At 36.6% G+C, this 22,629-nt stretch overlaps 1 protein-coding gene across 1 annotated transcript in view; it reads left to right on the forward strand.

The window, feature by feature from the left end:
- Positions 1 to 22,629, forward strand: part of SLC16A7 (solute carrier family 16 member 7) — a 158,651-nt gene that overhangs the window by 35,584 nt on the left and 100,438 nt on the right. The gene's annotated exons all lie outside the window — the stretch shown is intronic.

The following is a 22,629-nucleotide window of genomic DNA, read 5'->3' on the forward strand; positions in this document are numbered from 1 at the left end:
AGGGAAACCCAGGAATCTTGCTAGAAACCTAGGAGACATTGGACTTGTATGTTAAAACAACGTTGGACTGGAGACATTGGACTCATATGTTAAAACAACATTTGTGATTAATTTTTTGTTTTCAATATTTAACTTTTGGGGGTAATTTCATGATTTCAATGTATACATTTGATTTAAATTTTGGTGAATGTCCCTTTTTTGTCATTTGAAATGAAATCTTACGTGAACTTGAGCTCTGCATTCTGACAGAAAAAAAATTCTTTAGAATTTTATTTTTCTAAACATTGTGATCATTATTTTTGTTTGCTACAAGAAATTAAATGACTGAGATTCTGAAAAAAAAATGTAGTGCTTTCCCTAAAATAATCTTGTATTCTATCTACCCAGATAACAGGAGGATCCATGCCATCATTGGCTACTAAAACTATTTGTCATGCCAAGTTCTTGCAATTGTGTAGGATTTTTTTTTCAATGATATTTTTATTTTTTACCATTTGATTGACAGATATGATGAAAGTCACTGGTGGCCCCTATTAAAAACAAGTGCTGCCATGTATTAGCAACTGAAAATACTCACCTTTCATCTTGACAATCTAAAAACGAGCCTAATATTCTAACTGTCTTTTCCAATTTTTTTTTAAAGATTTTATTTATTTATTTGACATAGAGACAGCCAGCGAGAGAGGGAACATAAGCAGGGGGAGTGGGAGAGGAAGAAGCAGGCTCCCAGCGGAGGAGCCTGATGTGGGGCTCGATCCCAGAACGCTGGGATCACGCCCTGAGCCGAAGGCAGACGCTTAACGACTGCGCTACCCAGGCGCCCCTACCAATTTTTGTTTTTTTAATTTTAAAAGGGAATATTTTGGTGCTCAGTCCAAGTTCTCTCAGGAACCTTTAAACTAATATAGTACCAGTTTTTTGAGAGGACTTGCATGTATGAAAAATGACTTGTATGGGCAAACTGAGAAGTCTAATGTGGTTTCTAGCTAAACAAAACATGGAAGGCAACATCTGTATAGAAATTCTTTTTTCAGTTTATGTATATATACACTTACACATAACATATGCACATATATATTATTTGAAACCATCTTATATAAACTTTGTAAGCTTGAATTTCTCTGTCTATAAATTGGAGATGTGAAGGCTGCCAGGATGCATTGTAATGAGAACTATGGAAAACATACAAAGTATTTATCTAGGTAAATCTATCCTACCCCCACCTCCTCCCTCACAGAGGCCTTCCCTACTCAACTAGCTCAAGGAGCCATTTCCCCCACTCTTTTACTTCGTATAACACAATCCTTTTAATTTGTATCCCCTGCTAAGGCAGAGACGTGTATTCATTTGCCCCCAAATTCTCCTTAGTGAGTCTTTTATATAACATGCATTCACTCATTCATTCATTCAAAAATATTTCTTGGAACTTACTTTTATTGAGGTGGGGAAGTGTGATGAAAAATTGAAGGCCCTGCCTTGATGGGACATAAAACCTGTTGTTGTATTAATAAGTAAATTTCTTTTCTGATGGGCCCAAATTTATTTTATAATTGTGCAATGGTTTCTAGGGCTGTTATTATATATGTATCAGAATGGAAATAAAATTAGTCTTGTTTTATTTTTTCAAAATGTCTTTATAATGTTTTTACTTTTGCATTCAAGGGAGTCGTCTTCGAGTGCATATTTCTGACTTGGAGACAATCAGTAAACATTACGGATATCCCTTGTTATTACTTTCTCCCTTTGAAACGAGGGAGCCAATTGCCAAGCTTTTCTATAACTTAGGGCTTAATGAACCGTTATCAGTTGTGCCTGCCAGTGTGTGTCAGTTTCTCTTTAGAGAGAGCATTTGTGGTCTTTCCTAGATATCACTAATACGACAGTTTAGAATTTGTGTTTGGTGGGGATATGTACAGTAATGCTAATACTCTGCCATTTTGGAATCTCATACTGTGTCCATGTGACCCAAAACACTGAATAAAATATAAGAAAACAGATGTTTCCTAATATTGCCTTATATGGTGTTGTGAGAAAAATGTTTGAGTTTACAGATTAAAAAAAAAATTATGATGTTAATTCCTCTTAAACACAATCTAAAACAAACCCTTTCCCACTCATTTTTATGCTGGAGACATCTTTGTGAACTGATGTAACAAAAGAGTTTTTTTTTTTTTTAATTTAAATTCAATTAGCCAACATATAGTACATCATCAGTTTTTGATATAATGTTTGGTGCTTTGTTAGTTGCATATAACCCCCAGTGCTCATCACATCACGTGCCTGCCTTAGTGCCCATCACCCAGTTACCCCATCCCCCCACCTTCCTTTCTACAACCCTCAGTTTGTTTCCCGGAGTCAAGAGTCTCATATGGTTTCTCTCCCTCTCTGATTTCTTCCCCTTCAGTTTCCCCCTATACCCCTATTGTCCTCTGCACTATTCCTTATGTTCCACATGTGAATGAAACTATATGATAATTGTCTTTCTCTGCTTGACTTGTTTCACTTAGCATAATCCCCTTCAGTTCCATCCCTGTCGATGTAAATGATAGATATTCATCTTTCTGATGGCTGAGTAGTATTCAATTGTATATATGAACCACATCTTCTTTATCTGTTGACAGACATCTAAGCTCTTCCCACAGTTTGGCTAACAAAAGTGTTTCAAAGTAAATTTGTTGTCTTAGTGGCTGCTACATGAATAGATGATTATTTGTTGCAGTGCTTCCTACTGGCCCTCAGGCCTGGAACACCCTTCTCCTTGTCCTTGTATCCCCTTGTTTCCTCTTTATCTTCTAAGAACCATTGCTTTCCAGGATTCTGTTCCTGTCCATCACTTTCTCCAGGCTAGTTAGTTATCCCTTCTCTGCTTTCATAAAGCCACGCACATAGTTATTTCACTTACCACGTTTTTCATAACTATTTGTAAGTTTGCATCCCTAATTAGACTGTGAGCTCTTTGATACTAGAGACCATACTGTGTTCCTCTTTGTAACTCTGTAATCTAATGTAGTATCTGGCATATAGATTTTGCTAGTCCGTTTGTGCTACTATATCAAAATTCCATAGACTGGGAGGCTTATAAACAACAGACGTTTATTTCTTACAGTTCTGGAGGCTGAAAGTCCGAGATCAGGGTGCCAGCGTGGTCAGATGGAGGCCCTCTTCTGGGTCATGGATTTCGTGTTGTATCGTCAAATGGTGGGAAAGACAAGGCAGCTCTAGAGCCTCTTTTAAGGCACTAATCCCATTCCTAGTCACCTCCCAAAGACCACACGTTTTAATACCATTCACTTAGACATTGGGTTTTCAACATATGAATTTTGGGGGACACAAACATTCAGACCAGAGCATAGATGGTACTCCATGTATGTCCATGAATGAATAAATAAATGCTAAGACTTTCGATTGGATCTGATTCTTCATTCAGAGGAAAGAGCCTGGAAGAACGTACGGGCCAGAAGGGAGAACACAATTGAAGGAAGATTTGCTTTTTCCGCTATGATAGTGGTCAAGGTTATGCAATATAGGGGTAATAATGAAATGAAAATTGATTGAGAAAGAACATGCAGTCTAGGCCAGAGAATTGAACTAACCATGAATTAAGATTGTGGTTATGGAGACCCATTGAGAGAGATTCCAAATAGTTGTGAAGGATTTGGAAATAGTGTACAGAATAACAAATGGTGAAATTCAATTGAAAGTAGCTTATTTAAACACCTTGTAATAATTGGGAAAATAGGCATGAAGGTATTGGAAAATTCCTTTTAGTGCCATAAATTATGGATGACTTATCACTGCCAACATATGCTCAAAATAGATTTATTTTGTCAATTTCACAAAGCCTGGGGATAATTTGTATTAATATAATTCACTTAAAAGCTATATGAAATATCAGTAAGTGATATTACCTACCACATTAAGGCCTTGCTCTGTGCCATGGACTGTGCTGCATACTTTTGTATGCATTATCTTTAATACTTAACTCCAGTGCAAAACAGAGGGTTAATGAGTTCAATCTACTTGCCTTTATCACACACCTATTAAATACCAGCTCTGCTATTAAATCCATCCCATTAGAATTGAAAGTCTGTGCTTTGTTACAGTACAGCACACTCTGTCCCAATAAGTGTCTGGCATATGTATACATTTTCAGCCTGAGTTTAGAGTGACAAGCATAAATGTATGTAAATTTAGTTATCTCTTACATGGTCACCATTCATTCATTCATTCATTCATCAAACATGTATTGGTTGGTCCTCTGGGCACTGTACTAGGTACCTCATATACAATGCTTCCACATGCCCTTGTGGAATTTATAGTGGAAGAGAATGACGTTAGAAACACAAATAACTGTGTAACAACAATTTTGATAAAGGCTATGAAGAAAAATATAAAGCCTTTTATTAAGTAGATTACAGAGCAGGATTCTCATGTACTTACTTTCCTGTGGGCAAATGTAATTAGATTTACAATATAGCTTACTGTAACCCAAGAAGATGCTTAAAATAGCTTTAGATAAGTTGTACCGCACCAGCGTAATCAAGCTGAACAGTTTGAAAACATTGGTCTTCCAGCAGCCTTTCCATAGCACAGAGGGAATTTTGGTGAATGGAAGAAAATTGTGTTACACGATCGGGTTTTGAAAGTTTACCAAATGTCAAATCTGTATTCCAGCATGGGAAGGTGACTTTGAAACTGTCTCAAAAATGACCTACATCTGTTCACAAAAAAAAGCATAAATATCCATGGAGACAATTATTATACTGACCTTTAAAGAGTAGTATCTATCCTGCTGCAACTCTGAACATGTGGGTTTTATACTAAAATATTGAGAGTATTCATTTAGTTTGAATATTTGGCCTCATATATTGCTCACATTTGGCATAACATCTAAATAGCAGTAAAGCCAGGAGGATTTATGTCATATAGGACTTAATAAAGCTGGATGGCCAAAATAAAACAAACAATTAAACAACCAAAAAAAAAAAAAATGGAAACAAAGCAAAGCAAAACAATGTGAAACATGGCCAGATGTTAATAACACTGAGACCCTGTCTTTATTGCAGTTCAAGGTTATAAAACCCTAAATTTCAGTTTCAGAAGTTACCTTAGGGCTGTATTGTGATGATATTATAACTAACTGGTAGTTAAGAAATTTGTGAAAATTGCAGAAAAATCTTAATCGGTGATCTCTGTTTATTTGATTTTGATTTCCTCTCCAACAAACGTGTGTTGTAGCTTGACTTCTTTTTCCGCCCTCCCCTTTTCAACTCGCTTCATAAACAGATGGAAAACTGGTAATTTCCTGACAGTTGGAGATATTTTCGTAATTATCTGCAAATTTGAAAGGCTTAAGACTCGATTTCTTAGCTGTCAGGGAGCAGTTGAAATGCTTTTCATGAAATAAGTGTAAATGTATTGGAAGATAGAAGTTAAGCAAGAAACCCGATATCATAATTGAAAGTCATTATCATCTATCAACTCTAGATATTGTGGGGCTTTCTTATTATCACCTTTGCTGGGAGTTTTTTATCCTGCCAATACTTCTCATTATCCTCTCCCTTATGTCTTTCTTATGCACCACTCTCACAGAGGAGGAACTCTTAACTTGGGTCTTGAGGAATAAATAGGAGCTTGCCTAACAAGAGTGAGAAGGTTCCTCAATAGGCATTGACGCTGACTAAAGTAGTAAAGACACAAAGATGTGACACAGTATGGGAATGAGCTGGAAACTGAAATTAATTCAGTGTATATAGTGCAAGGGAAGAAGTGGCATTACAGGAGACTAGAGGGGGGTTAGATCAGATGGCAAAACCATCAAAGATCAAGAAGAAATGATCACCTATCAGGTGAAGGCAGGTGGGAATGAGTAAAGGACTAATTGGCATACAGGAATGTGTACAGACAAGAACAAGACTTTCTGAGACTTTATGCCTTGTCTGATGGCCTTTTCTGAGAATAAGAAGCCAGATGGACCACAGATGATGACTGGGGGTGGTTAGGGAACTTGAGGAGACAGGAGGATGTATAGAACTAGAGTGGAAAGAAAAGGGAAATGCCAACAGGTGTGAGGAAACCTTATTGGAGAGGCATTGAGGAGCATGCTGAAATTGAAATGTATAGTGACATAGTGACATCAGTCTACACGGTTAATCCATTTTTTCCTAGTTCTACTCAGCATTATAGTCACAAGGCCCATTCTGAGTTTGGAATTTTCAGGCTCCTTGGTTGCAGGAAGACAAAGGCATGATGATGTTAATATTTACTAAGTATTTATAATATGCTAGGAATTATACTTAGTACATTATATATGTTGCCATGTTCATTACCTTCTTTCCTATGAGGTATAAGTGTTATCCCCATTTTTAAAAAACAAATTGAGGATCCAGTTAAGTAACTTTCCCAAGGTATTTTACCAATAAATAGCAGAATTGGGATTTGAATGGAGATCAACATTGCAGCTGAACAGAAAAGAAATGGAGGTTAGAAAAGGACTAAGAGTTTGGGAGAAGACGTCAGTGTTAAGGGAGTGGAAAATTTTAAGGATTGATGGAAATAACATTTTTAAGGTTGCACGAAAGATAAGAAACTAATTGAGTAGACTTTTAATGTTTCAGACTCCAGTGGTAGAGGCATTCAGCTTGGCTATTAGGTTTAAGTTAGAAGGGAGTTACTAAAATGAGAGTGGGAGTGGAGGTCATGAATTCTCTGGAGAAGATATTGATCGTGGTGCAAGGGTATTGATTATGCATATTGATTATGCTGGAACTTTAGAGTGAAAAGAAATGGGTTTTGAAGAAATGACCTGAAAGCCGATGAGTCTTCGTATTCAGGGTAATACAGCTTGGTGAAAGGAACTTAATTGAAGAAAGATTTCCTTGTATAAGTTAAAAAAGAAATGATATAAAAGCCACAAAATGGAACTAGGAATTTGCTGAGCCTGTGTTCTGGATTTGATGATATGGATATGTATTCAAGGGTACTACTACCTGTACGCTGTGAGTCAGGTCTTCAAGGAGAAAAGAATGTGGGGGGACAACACAGTGTCCATGTTAGGAATAAGAAAGTTTGTTTATTTAAAAAAAAATGGGAGAAAAAAGAGGGAGCTCAAGAAGATATGTGGAAAATGTTAGGAAGGACTTCAAGAGGATGTGGTAGGGTGGAGAGCATAAACCTGATGGGAAAAAATACCTAGCCCCGGGAATGTGAGATCAAGATAGAGGATTAGTGATTAGAGGAACAGTTCATTTAGAGCTTGTGAGTGATGAGACCAGAGGCACCAGTGGAATTTGATGGCTTCAAATTTGTAAATGGAACTTTGATATAAAGGTATTTTGCTTTTTTGATTCCAAATAGTGCCATGACTTGACTTCAACCACATTAACATATGAACTAAGTGGAGGGGGTGCTGTCTAAAGTTCTCTAGGTGCTGGGCTGATCCTTGTTGGTCAGTTCAATATAAGAGTTGGATAAAATTAATTGGATTTATACCTCTGGTTTGTGATCTTGCTCAATAGAATTTTATCTAAAAAAATCCTAAACCTGATATTAGTACATATTTTGTAGACATATCTTTGTAGTATTTCACTTGCTCAAAGCATTACACTGTATTGTTTTAATAGTTAGTGTTTAGGATTTATATGTCATCATCTTTTGATTATGAGAACAGATGCCTAATTAATGATATTGATTTCCATTGCTATTTTTAAAAACAACATAGTCTCTTAGCTCTGTGGCAACTATAATACAAATTAAGAATTTTAAATTGGCTCTATCTATACATTTCCTTGTTCCACAATGCATGAAAAGGGAAGGTGGCTTATATAAAATAAAACAGCCATGACACTGTCACATGAATTTTCTCATAAAATTCATCAAAGTTTAGCACTGGATGTGTTTTTACACACCACATAGTTTGACCATCCCTTGGTGACTGGTGCAAGCATTCAGGATCTTTTCATGAAAAGTACGTCTTCTAACTGTACGGTAATTGTGGAAAGAAAGAGTTGGAGCAAGTTTGAAGTTGGAATATTGGCTCCTGCTCCTAAAATTGTGTAACCCTGAAAACTTGGCTTCTCTAAGCCGAGTGTTTCCCGCTCTGTAAAATGCGGTTATAAGTATTATCAAAGAATAATTGAGAGGATCGGAGCAGTCCATTTAACTTTTAAATACCTGTGATTATCAGAGGTTATATTTACATGGAACAAAAATCTCTGTGTAGTTTTCTAACTCATGTGTTGTACTTCAGCTTCCTGGAATAACATTGGGAAGCTGGAAATTATTTTAAAACAAAGTTTCACATTTAGTCAATTCTGATGTTTGTGGAGCAGTCTGGGTTTGACAGCTTAGTAATAATGGTTTACTTTCCCCAGAGATAACTATTGAATATCCAACTAAGGCCAGGCAAAACTATGTGGGAATCCCCGGGCCAAAACTGGTCACTAGAGGAGTCCCATGTGTCCCAGGTACAGTCTGATTTAATGTCCATGCTATGCTCAGGTGTAGGCCGGGAGCAGCCAGTGGAAAGTGTGGACTCTGCAAATCCAGCAATGGATTTCAGAGCTCAGCAGCTTGGGACCTTGGTCGATTACATTTCCTCTAGTTGAAGGTTTTGAGGCACATTAAGAGGACCATACCATATTTGTCCACCCTACTAAAATGTAGAAATAATATTGCTAAAGGCTCTGGCGCAATTTGCTTCATAGAGTGAAAGATAAATGTAAATTTGGCCGTCAGGGAGACAGCAACTAAGCAGCTAATAGAAGCTCCTATATGTTTGTCTCTCTTCGCATTTCCAATGTAAGCCTCCCTCGCAGCCACCCCCACCTCATCATAGAAAGATACTTGGTGACACATTAACAAGACAGGATCATGAAGATACGCTTCTGCAATGTGTTTTGGGTTTGTCCCTCTTCATGGTTAATTTTCAGTACAATACTAAAGAAATTATATTTGTTACCATTCGATTTTCTTTCATGTTTGACTTCCTCAATTAGAAGGGAGGACGATTTATATCTCCATAACAAAGATACATGAATGAGATTAGTGCATTCAGGGTTTTTTTTGTTGTTTATGTTCTGCAACAAAAACCTTTTGTTTCAATGTTTTCTCACTTTGTGTTCATCCTGAGATGGTATAAGGCATTTCCTTAGATTCTACTCATATGATTTTATTACACTTGTTTAGAGATTCTCGATTATACTGCTTATGAAGGTGTGCAATAGAACGTCTTGAAGTTGGCCATGAAAAGGGCTACATAGAGTGGCTGTAACTACTGTTTCCGTAGTTGTATGTAACAAGGTTTGGGCGAATCTGTGTCCTTTGACTTTCAAAGATCACCTGTGGTGGTTGTGTCAACTTTAAACAGTGGATTTGTTTTGGGATATCTAAGAGTATGACTTGGTGCCGCATGCCAGTCATTGAAGCAAAAGGAATGTTACTCGTTAGCTTTGCCATAATGTCCTCACTGTTCTCCAACCTTGGGTCTGTCAGCCACTTATCAGCTGATGTGATTTTACATTTTTCCCTTGATCATTGATAACTTACTTTAAGTTCTCCTTTACGTGTTTGCCATTTGCTTCCAAAACAAACATGTGTTCTGGGCTTGTGAGGAAAAGAAGGGAGAAGGAGATTTAAAGGAAAATAATAGAAGGGTTCTCAGTTATTTTTGGCTTTATTACTAATGCTAACTACTGTCATAAAGTACGGAGCTATGATTGAGGGACTAATGAATAATTCATCTGAAGAATTTTTTCTTAAGCCCTAATGAAACTGACTGTTTATAAACATAAATGGATGATGCTGCAAGTTTAAGGGGAAGACTCTCTCCTAGGAGAAGAGGATTACATGCTGTTTCTTTTGAAAGTTTGAGTGTGGATTTATATAGTGTTAAATATTCCTTTTAGCTTTACTATGTTTTCCAAAACAGTTCCTTATTTTGGGGGGAATTCTTGTCTATTTTGTCAAATATATCAATAAAATTACCTATTTCAGCTAATATACTTTTTCATTTTTATCACTGTAGGTAATAACCAACCATGTATAAACATGAATAATTTGTTTCTCTCCCCTACATCATACATACACTTGGCCCTTTTAATAAATACTTGATAAAAATGTATCTTATTTATGTCTTAATTAAATTTTTTTCACAAGTTAGAAAAGATTGTGAACCTTAGGTAATGATTTTAGTTGCAATGAAAATTCCTGTCAGTTAATTGTGAGACAACCATGCAGCAGACATAGAACTTTATGACACCACGAGGTATTTAAATAGCAATATTGAAATAGCTGCTGGTTCTTTCTAAAAGGTATGGCCATTTAAATCACCTAAGTAATGGCCTCTGGAATTACAGGATTAAAAATGCCATATTTTTTCCTACTTGATAGTTGGATAAGAGATTGGACATTAACATAACCTTCCAAAGGCTTAGAGATTCCTGTTTATTGTTGTTGTTTTCTTTGCTTCCTCTTCTTATCTGTGTTTATTTTCAGCAGAATGGATCAAGCAATTTCTCTTGGCTTCTAAACATGAAATACACCTAAACTTTAGGTATTGTTTTTATATTCAGGGGACTATAAAATAAGGGTTTGTTTTTTTCAATTTGTAAAAGCCTTGGTAAAACTTACCTGTGATATAGACTTGCATGTTTCAGAAGGTCTTATTTCATAACTTTTGTACAAGGTGAAGAGTACTCAGAAGGTCAAAGAGCATGCCAAAACAAATAGAAAATGTTTTATTTCATATTAACTACCTCTCTTTAAAAAATATGTAGAAGGTGGGTAGGAGAAGGAAGGGAAGAATGAGGGGGGGTGGTAAACAGAAGGGGGAATGAACCATGAGAGACTGTGGACTCTGGGAAAAAACTGAGGGCTTTGGGGGGGGAGGTGGGGGACTGGGATAGGCCAGTGATGGGTATTAAGGAGGGCACATATTGCATGGTGCACTGGGTGTTATACGCAACTAATGAATCATAGAACATTACATCCAAAACTAAGAATATACTGTATGGTGACTAACATAACATAATAAAAAATTATTTAAATAAAATAAAATAAAAAATATGTAATGGATATGATCATATAACTGTCAAATTAGTCCTTTTGTTTTTTCCTTATCAGCCACAAACACATACTTTGAAGGTTTGTTTCTGTTTTTTTTCTTAGAAAGGTGCACATTAAAGCAAATGAGAAAACTTTTACTGTCTTGCATATCAAAACACTGTAAATTAAAATTAACTCTGATATCTAATGTTTTAGAATAAAATCAGAGAATTTCTAAACTCACATTCCTTTTTGGGAGGGACGGGGGTGTTACCACCTTGAGATTATGACCTGAGCCAAAATCAAGAGTCTGACACTTAAGCAACTAAGCCACTGCAGTGCCACTAAACTCACGTAGTTTTAATAGGTTTATAGTTGAAAAACGAAGAACAGGAAAAAAAAATCCTTATCTCATCATTTTATCTCATGTGAGAATCAAAATATGAGAGACATTGCTTAGGCATGGGGTAAGGAATGTAATTACTGCAGACAAAAGTGGATTGTAGCAAATAGTACCAATATATCATTGTATCTATAAATGCAGTGAATTCAAAATTATATACTTCAGTGGTAGTCACTGAAGTCAGAAAGAAAATTAATTATAGTAGGATGTTATGTCCTTAGATATGTTAACTTTATCATATAAATTTTATTTATTATGGTATGATAATGCTAGTACTTTTATAAAATGTATTCTAATATTGATTCTAAATTTAAATGGATTTAATTGTCACTGCAAGGAAATTCTTTGCAGGTAGAATTGACAAGTTTTCATGTGATATTTACTAAAGGAGACAATTACATGTCCCTAGTCTGCTTATTTATAGTCTTGGAACTTAACACAATAAGCAGATTGACTGCCAATCTCAAATTCCTTCCATTTTAGACTATAATGTCACAGTTCTCTGGTGAAATTAGGTAACAATACTAGTGCTGTCCAAATGACACTGTATTTCCTCCATTCTTTCCTCTTAGTCTTTTCTCCTGTGAAGTATATTTAAATAATCTTTAAAAAATTTTGATGATCTTAATTTATTGTTAGAGCTTAGAAATCTTACTCCTGCTTTAATTTTTTTTAATTAATAAATTTAATGTAAATAGAGTTTTCATGTATTTATGTAATAATTTCATATTATTGCCTTATAAACAGACATATACATACGCTTATACATTATCCTACCAAAAGTAGAGGGAAGAGTCTCCCCAAAATTAAAAACAGGTATTGTTTTGAAATCCCAAATACATTGGACTGAAGTGAATCTCTTTGATGTTTTTGTAGGAACTCCTTATCACTTTGGGAAACAGGATTTGAGACAGAAAATGCAAAGGCGGGGCACAAACAACAGTTTCGATGTAGGACTCATGGTGATGTGAAGTAATTTAATTAACTCTGTCCATATCCAGAGAGGGCCTTTAAAGAAAATCTTGGAGATTTAGGGAATTTTCAGCCAGTGCAATAGAATGCTACATTGCTAAGTCTTTCAGAGATGGAGTTGGATACCTTTTTCGTTTTTTTTTTTTTTTGAAACGTGCATCTCAACAGTTAGTTGGTTATTCTCAGATTCTTTTAGGAGTCACTCTTCAGATGTGATGCTTTCCTGTGAAAACTTAGACGTGGGAATCTTGGAAACCAAAGGACCCCAGGATTCTCTGCTGACAGAATTTGTGAGCCCCCTCAATGTGTCTAGTTAACGCCAAGTCACACTGCTTGTGGAATTGGTGGATCTTAATGTGAATGGGAATATTGACTTGGCTGGTGTTTAAATTTGTTTTTAAAACTAGAACGGATTTTAAAGTTGGCACTAATAGCCTTTAGTCCTTCTATGACTCCATATTCAGTGTAATCTCAGTCAAGAGATTAAGCTTCAGTTTCTCTGTGTATAAAAGAGAGCTGGATGTAAACCCTTCCTCCGTCAGAAGAATATTTTAAAGGTAATAAATGATAAATTTCAATAGTAATAAGCATTATGTTACTATTACTAATGTGAATGCTGGTTTTAAAATAAATGTGGAGACTATAGGTGATGTAGTTTTTTGCATGTTTTTTTTGATGAGGTTTGGTGGGGTCCAGAGCCAACAGCCAAGAAAGTTTGAGGTGTCTTTGGTGCAAAATGGTGGTTTTATTAAAGATTTTTTAAAAAAAATATTTGTCAGAGAGAGAGAGCGCACAAGCAGGGGGACAGCAGGCAGAGGGAGAAGCGGGTTCCCCGCTAAGCAAGGAGCCTGATGTGGGACTCGATCCCAGGACCCTGGGATCATGACCTGAGCTGAAGGTGGACACTTAACCGACTAAGCCATCCAGGCATCCCAAAATGGTGGTTTTATTAAAGAACGGGTACAGGACCTGTGGGCAGAAAGAGATGCTGTCCCAGGATTATGAGGAGTAGCTGATTATATACTTTGGGGTTGGGGGAAATAAAGATAAGGGAAGTTCCAAAAGGATTTTTGTATGCTAAAGAAGATTCAGGGATATAGGAGGCCTTGCTATCATCAAACTGAAGTTGTTTTTGTGTCTAGCAAGGCATTAACATTAAGACAGGTAGGAGCTTCCTGGAGGAACATTATACTCTGCCTGCCTCAAGAATTTGTCCACGGGATGCAGGTTATAAAGACATTTAATTTTAACTACATTTCCTTCTGCCTTTGTTTCCCACATCATAGGTACATACTTTTATTTATTTTTGGAACCCTTTAAAAATAACTATAATTTGAACAAAAATAACGATATTGAGTTTCTTATATTTGTATTTTATTTGTATAAGGCTTTCTGACTTACAAAGAGTGTCCACACTCGTGGTTTAATCTAATTTGGTTCTTGATACAGTCGTGGTGTAGAGCAGGTCAGGTGTTACTACCCCACCGTGTAGAGGAGGAAACCGGTGCTCAGCACTGAGTCAAGACTCATAAATTGTTCAGAGAGATAATTTGAAATCAGATGTTCTTGTAACCAATAACTCTTTTCAGAATTATATTTAATTGGCCAAATTTCCTTTTGAATTTGGATTGCTAGCTATTTTTAGTTGTATTGTTAGAGGAACGTGATAAATTTACAAAGCTGTGTCAGCGGTTTATCACGAACAGTTCCTAGACCAACTTACGGTCTTCTGCCTCAAGTTCACGCACTAATCACAGTATGTCCGTGTGGTAGACAGAATCATGGCTCCCACATCCTACTCCTCACACCCTATGGAAATGTTACTTGGTGAGGGAGAAGTTAGGGTGCTAATTGGATGACCTTGAGATTATCCTTGATTATATGCCTGGACCCAACGTCATCACCAGGGCCTGATAACTGAAGGAGAAATGGCAGCATGTAAAGGACTTCAGGTGGCATTGCCGGTTCGGAGTTGAAGGAATGCAGCCACAGGCCGTGGAATATGGGTGACTTTTAGAAGCTGGAAAAGGCAAAGAAACTGATGCTCCCCTTGGCCTCCCACTGACACCTTGATTTTAGCCCAGGAAGACTTCTGACCTTCAGAGCTATAAGATAAATAAATTTATGTTGTTTTATGCCACTAAGCTTGTAGTTGTTTATTACAATAACTATAGAAAACTAATACAGGCTGACACTGCAACTGTAGGGGAAGCCTGAGAGTAGAGGGAGTTATGCCAGGGTGCCATTAGGTAACCATGGGAGGGATTTGCTCCGTTGATTTGTTAAGTTTTGTCCCATACTGAGCGTCTCATCTTTGAGGCAGGTTATAGTACGTCCTACGGTTCCTTTGAGATACATGGTTTGCTAAGGGGACTGGCTGTGCCTGTGTGTTCCTTATTAGTTAAATGCACAGATTATGGATCCTGAGTAGATGAGTTCAAATCCTGGCCTTGATTCTTACTAACTCTAATCTGCTTAAGCATCACTTCTTTCATCTGTGAAATGAGAAGAGTAAAGAGCATCTTTTTCATAGGGCTGCTGTGAGAATTAGCCGTGTTAATTTATGTTAGGTACTTAGAAGGGTACTTAGCACACAGTAGGGGCTATATAAGGATTACCTGCTGTTATTATTATTACTTTTATTCCTTAAATATTATACTCTCTAGAGTCATACTTTATTTTCAGGTACAATCAGGAAAGTGTCCAAAACTTCAGGGTGAATGCCTTTGGGGTAGAGTCATTTTAATGCAACTAAATTCTCTCAACTTCATAACTTGCTATTTAAGGTAATTTTTAAAATCTCTTGTACTTTTTTTTTTTAAAGATTTTATTTATTTATTTGACAGAGAGACAGCCAGCGAGAGAGGGAACACAAGCAGGGGGAGTGGGAGAGGAAGAAGCAGGCTCATAGTGTAGGAGCCTGATGTGGGGCTCGATCCCAGAACGCCGGGATCACGCCCTGAGCCGAAGGCAGACGCTTAACGACTGCGCCACCCAGGCGCCCCTCTCTTGTACTTTTAAGTAACTCTTTTCCTTGTCTGTTCTCATTATCACTAACAGGTGGATGGAGCAAATTTTGCATATTCTATAATAATTCACTTCATTTAATTCATGTGTATTTCTATTTTACCTGTCATCCAGTGTCTTTAGGTTTGTTTGTATGTCACTGTTTCAGCATGCACACTTCTTGGTTCTAGGAAAAGTATGCAGCACCCTGTAAAAAGAGGTCCTAGATTAAAAAAAAAAAAGTACTTTGCAAGTGAGAAACTAGTCTGGACGTTGAATTTTCAGACATTCCGTTAAGAGAGGAGCCTTAGAAGTAGATGGCTAGAAATTGCTACTTCTGTCGTGACGTTCTATGTGTGTGGCAGGGGTGTGCTGGGTCTTCTTTAGGCCCGACGGCATATATTGGATCAGCCTTTTGACTTTGGCCATAGCAGCTATATTCCAGGGTACAATATATTAATTAATTCAGCCAACATGTGTCATGCACCTCTCAATGTCAACAGATGAATGAAGTCTGTTCAAGGCTTCCCTCGTACGGTGGGGAAGAACCAGTGATCCCAGAAATACCAGAGTCCTAGTGGTGGAGTTAGGCTGGATGTGAGATCTACTCACTTGGTCTGGCTACCTACACACAAGGCCGGTAGGAACATGCCGTGATTTCTTAAATAGTTTGTGACCATGCGTTGTTCTTATGGAATAACGTATCTCTGCTTGTTTTTTTTTTTTTTTTTTTAACTCCCCAGGTTTTCTCTAGCAATTGGATATTTAAAAACCACAGGCCAGTTAAGTATGTGGTTTAGAAACAGACACGGAGAATCACATGTGTTCTTTTAGTTAAATATTTCTATTTTTCTTAGTGGTGCCCTTTAGTCAGTGCTTTCAACCTCTATTTTACAGCCTCATTCCTCCCACACTTCACTAAATCGCATCTCATTTGCCTGGCTACAGCTAAAAAATCACAGAAAATTAGGAGGGGCTATCCCCAAGGCCCTCAATTGTGTGGAAACGGGTAGGTCACTGTGTGGCCTCAGAGAAACTTTTGAACACCGAAACTACAAAGGATATCACTCTTTCTTGCCTCTGTTTTAACTTAAATCCACAGTTGACAGGGGGTGGCAGAAAAGAACAAATTATTTGAACAAAAAAGTCACTGGAATTAATGTCAGTGGAAGGTTTCAAGTAAATTATATACCAAATACCTTGTCATGTTTTCTTTACTTCTATATGCCTTTCTACCTTGATGCCACATCCACAGATCAGTAGGGAGGTAAACTGAGCATGCCTGACAATATTCTCCCTATTAGACATTCCCCTAAGTCACTCACTGTCTCCTCATCTCCATCATCCACATATACAAACCGTGGATTCTGCGGGTTAATGTCAATGGTGATGACCAATAATTGGGCTTTTCTTTCAGGCAGGATGGCCAGATTTTTTTTTTTTAAAGGATAGGGAAAGTGTTTTTTTTTTTTTTTAAAGATTTTATTTATTTATTTGACAGAGAGAGACAGCCAGCGAGAGAGGGAACACAAGCAGGGGGAGTGGGAGAGGAAGAAGCAGGCTCATAGTGGAAGAGCCTGATGTGGGGCTCGATCCCAGAACGCCGGGATCACGCCCTGAGCCAAAGGCAGACGCTTAACGACTGCGCCACCCAGGCGCCCCAGGATGGCCAGATTTATATACTCTTGGCAGTGTCTTAAACCTAGGGAAAATTTTAAATTAAGTATTTAGTCTTCTCCATTCATGGTATGGTCCAGAAGTAATAAATTGTGAGTTCCTGCTATGAGCAACTCAGTCACATTTGCTAATGTGTCCATGGAAAATCTGGTGAATAATGAATCTATTGGTTTCAGATACAGGGGAGCACATTTCTATGATATTGTTCTGATTATCAAATCCTAACATTTCTTAACAGCCTTCTGATGTTGTGACAGATGCCTTGAGTAAGTAGTTTTACGATTTTGGTTCTTACCTTTAGTGTATGTGAATGTATGTAGCAATGAGTTAAATTATACAAGAACTACAGTATATGACAACTCTAATAATACTTTGTATCTCTATTTTAGCTTTAATAATTCGGGCTTGTTAACTATATATTAATCTGTCTTCATTCATGGAAGAGTGACTATTTGAGAAAAGAGAACTTGTCTTATTTATCTTGGCATCCCTACTATTCCTAACACACTAGCTTTTGTATTGTATGCTAACTGCTCACCAAATGTTGGCTAAATTGATTAATTAACGCAAGGGAAAAAATAGATTCAGCTAGTCCTTTCAACTCATCTATTTAATTCTTAAAAATAATGCTAAACTAGAGAATGTGGCTTGGATATCTCATCAAATGGGGTTTCCAGTTGAACTTATTTCCAAGACGTAGGCATTTCCTTTGTAGGAACAGAACTTGCACTAGTAAAATTATTACATGGCGTAGACCAAACCAGAATGCCCCTCCTCTGTAGGAAGGCACATACAGGTAAGAGAGAGCCCAGAAAGGTCTGTACTAAGCTTGCTTAGTTTTTTTTCTTCTTCTAAATTCAGCCATCACATGGGAAATGAACTGAAGTGTTATTTTACCAGGAGTATCTCCATAAAGAAATGTGAAAGCAATAGGTAGATCAGAAGCCTGAGAATCACAGAGGTTAGATAATTTGTTCAAGGTAGGAAGTAGAGTGTATGTCTGAACCCAAACTTTCTAACACTAAATCAAACACTTATTTTTAAAGAATCCTTTAAAATAGTGTGAAGAAGGACAGCAAGGAGCTATGCCGCACCATGGTTGGAAATAGAAATAGCTGGTTCCCCAGGTTGATGAAACCTAGTGAGTAGGCTGGGGCCCGCCTGACAAGGCCAGCCGAAGGCAAAGAAGGTCCCTGTGCTCCATCTGCAGCTCAGGCGGACACCAGGAAACCAGAGAGGAGTAAAAAAATTGAAGCCGTGTTATTTTTATTAAGTCCTAGGGTGTGGTTATAACTCCTATGAACTGCCTTTACCATATGACTTTACATTACTTTTCTTTTTTTCCCAGCTCTCTTGTGATACAGTTGACATGGAACATTGTATAAGGTGTGCAGGGTGATGATTTGCTATAAATATATGTTGTGAAGTTATTATCACAATAATAATAATAATTTTCTTCTTGTTATGGTGAGAACAATTACAGCTCTACTCTCCTAGCAACTTTCAGGTGTACAAAGTGGTATTAACTGTAGTCACCATGCTGTCCTCACATCTGCAAATGTATTCATCTCATAACTAAAAGTTTTTACCATTTGAACATCTCTTCGTTTTCCCCACCCTCCAGCCCTCCACCATTCTACTATCTCTATGAGTTCGATGTTTTTAGATTCTGCATGTACATGAGATCATCCCTATTTGTCTTTCTCTAACTTACTTCACTTAGCATAATGCCCTCAAGATCCATCTATGTTGTCATAAAAGATTGAATTTCAATCCTTTTTATGGCTGATTAATATTCCTGTGTGTGTGTGTGTCTGTGTGTGTGCGTGCCTCTGTGCACCTATGCATATCATATTTTCTTTTTCCATTCTTCCATTAATGGGCACTTACACGTTATTTCCATATTTGGGCTATGGCGAATAATGCTGCAGTGAACATAAGATCACAGATATCTCTTCAAGATAGTGATATCTTCAGGTGTATGTATGCATAGAAGTGGGACTCCTGAGTCACATGGTAGTTCTATTTTTAATTTTAGAGTAACCCCCATAATGTTTTCCACAGTGGCTGCACCAATTTACATTCCTATCAGCAGTACACTAGGGTTCCCTTTTCTCCACATCCTCTCCAGCATTTATTTCTGGTCTTTTTGGTCATAGCCATTTTACTTTTCTTGCTTATATTCCATTGCATCAGCATTTGAAGGTTTTATGCTTCCATTTAAAACAATTTAAGGGACGCATGGCTGACTCAGTCAGTAGAGCATGTGACTCCTGATCCCAGGGTTGTGAGTTCGAGCCCCACACTGGGTGGAGAGATTACTTAAAACTAAAATCTTTAAAAAAATGAAATAAAATAACTTAAAAAATTTTAAAGGTTTTTATTAACTTTTAGTCAAGATATAAACTTATTTTGAAGTGTGGAAGAATCTCATACCTGGTTAGGTATGACTGGGCCAGTAGATGGAATGTTGCCTTAAACTCCATTTATTCGTATTTTGTTAATGTCTAATGTCTCTGTAGTATTTTTGAAACCAAGAGAATTAATGGCTTTTAATTTACTAATGGCAGTGAAAAGTCAAAGTACTTTTAGTTATAAGATGAATACATTTTGCGGATGTGAGGACAGCTTGGTGACTATAGTAATAGATAGAAACTACACACTTGATCGTCTTATTTTGTAACCTGTTCCCCGGTATTCGTGTATGTGTGCACATGCGTGTGTGTGTGTGTGTGTGTGTGTGTGTGTGTGTGTGTGTTTGCATGCATATAGACGGCACAGCCATCTATGGTGTGTCAATGTTGGGAAGGGGAGGCAGGGAGTTACTGACCAGTTTTGACTAGGAGTGTGCCATGGTCTGGGCTTATATTAGCTGTATAATTTAGACAGAGATATTGAGGCTTTACTCAAATAGATTGGATGCTGGGATAACAATTGGAAAGCTACCAAATTTATTGAAATTAAATGGTTCTTGTGGGAAAGAAGAAAAGGAGATAGATTTGATTCCTTGTGGCAGATAGAGAAAGGGAGACAGTGTTGCTGACTCTGAGACTTTGAGCTGAGTCTCTGGCAGGATGCTGGTATATTTAATAGAAAGCTGTGAGGTCCCAGTGCATGCTGAGGGGAATGGCAGAGAGCTGAGTGGAATCCAAGGCCCTGGACTCGAAAAATATTTTAAAGCACTCTTTCTCTGAACATGTTTCCTAGATTGGCTGAATATGGTAGGATCTTCTGTTGACTGGATGACAGTCAAAGAAGGAAGCCTCTTAAATGTTTCCATGTACACAAATCACTCTTCCATACTTCAACTAGTGAGTCATTGTTGTCGGCAAAAAGGGGGAAGTGTGTTGAAATGGTAGAACACTTGTATATTTTGTGTTTAGGACCACGTTGCTCCAATTATATTTTCCTGTGGCATGTTGAAACCTGAAGGCGATTATTCTGTGAAAGCAAATTTAACTGAAGACTTTTTCCCTTTTATGCTTATCAAGGTTAAAAAAAAAGATTCCTTTTTACATTGTAGCTCTGAGGAATAAGTAACTCAGGATTGTTTTCTTCTGCTACGTGCTCTTTTTATGTCTGTTATAATTCTGCAATTCAGAAAATAATAGGATCGCAATCGGTTGTGCAAAATGAGTGTTTAGGTTATGGTACCCAGGAAAAGAAGAAGAAAAATAGTTTTATTCAGATGAGAAAAGCAATCCATTAGAAGTTTACCATTATGTTTGGGACGTATTTGATTTTTTTTTTTTTCTCTTCTGACCAGCTCCCTGCTTTTCTTACCCTAAGTATAGACCTGAACTTTCTGCTCTGTGGAATTTCTTGCACATTTTATTCAGATGACAATCGGGCTTTCCACATTAATTCAGTTTTCACTCCTTAGTCGTAATACACAACATCAAAATCTCACAAGGGAAATGTACAAATGCTGCGTGGAACTTGGGAATAATGCTATAAACAAATTCATTGCCAAGAACTTATTGTCATGTTTCAAACGCAGAATTAATAACCTGTTCCAAGAGCACACATGCTATTCATCAAGGTATTCCCCTGAGACTATATTTCCTCTCTCTACTGTCCCCACTTTATTGAAGAATTCTAGAAACTGGAATTTTAAAAAGTCTCACATTATCATATTTTTGAAATTGCTCTTGAGAATTTGTAACCTTGGCAAAGGTTAGTCACCTTCAGCCATTTTTCTCCCCAGGGCTCATGATGAACAAGTCTGTGTTGCATGTGACTTTTCTTTTCTCAAAGGTTTATGTAGCAATAAATACAGAGCGGCTGTCTGTATTTATCTCACATCCCATAGAACTTACTTGTTCAGCTTTAATAACATGATTTCTCTGTGTGTTAACTAAGATTTCTCATTTTAAAAGAGAGTCAAATTGTAGAATGTTTTAATGTGATTCCGTAGGTGTCCAAAGTTGCATATTAAAGCCAATTAGTTATATTTGCCATTTTTTCTACTTCAGCAAACACTAATTTAAATTAGGGAATTTTGGCTTTTTGGTAGATCTGCTAAAAATGTGTATTTAAGATGATAAAATAATTTAGTAGGAGAAATATCTTCTATGAAGAAAAATAAATTCTGCATTAAGAAAGCAAATATATTATTTATAATGAAGAGCTCTTTAAATTTTTCTGACAGACTCTATTAACAGAACAAACCATAGGCTCTGTCATTTGGATAGTAATTTTTCAAGGATTTGATATTGTGATAACAATAAGCAAAATCATACAAAATAAGTACAAAATATATTGGAGAGCCTCCTTCCAATTCTAATCTTTCTAGACCTTATGTTAAGTTACTTTCTTGATGATAGAATTTTTACATATCAAAATTAGATATATGTTTGTATTTCTCATTTTGTTTAACTTTAGAAATAATACTAAGTGGAAAATATTAATTATACATTTAAGAGCTTTTTAAATGTAGCATTCTCAGTATAATTAATAGCATGCTTACTTAATGAAAGTTAATAATCATTTCTTTGCATAAAATTGAGTCTCATTGTCATATTTGCAATATATATAAAAGCTGTTGATAAAGCACTTGATTTTCTTGAAATTTTATTCTTCTACTGTTTTGAAAAATAAGCTACTTTGAGGAATAGCTACAGAGTACAAAATGAAGTTATTAATTGATTATTCACCTATATCCCATCAGGTAATTTGACCCCAAATAAACATAATTAAACATTTGCTAGCTACTAAACACTTTTCTGTGTTGGAACGAAGGTATTTGAAGAGTTGTCAGTAAAGATGTTCTCTGCTTTTGATCACCAGATACACTACGTAATTGTGAAATCCATAGTACGATTTGTTCGGTATATTACAGCTTCACTGTATATCTAATTTTGTATTAGGCAAAATTTCTTAACTCCTTTATTTTATTATTTTATTTTATTTTATTTTATTATTTTATTTTATTTTATTATTTTATTTTTTGAACTTAGTTTTAATAAAGGAGACAGAAAAATACCACATGTCATATTATGTAAAGGCATTTGTTTTATTTCATTAAA

This window comes from Ursus maritimus, unplaced genomic scaffold (genome assembly GCF_017311325.1).
Source record: "Ursus maritimus isolate PB19 unplaced genomic scaffold, ASM1731132v1 scaffold_21, whole genome shotgun sequence".
NCBI lineage: Eukaryota > Metazoa > Chordata > Mammalia > Carnivora > Ursidae > Ursus > Ursus maritimus.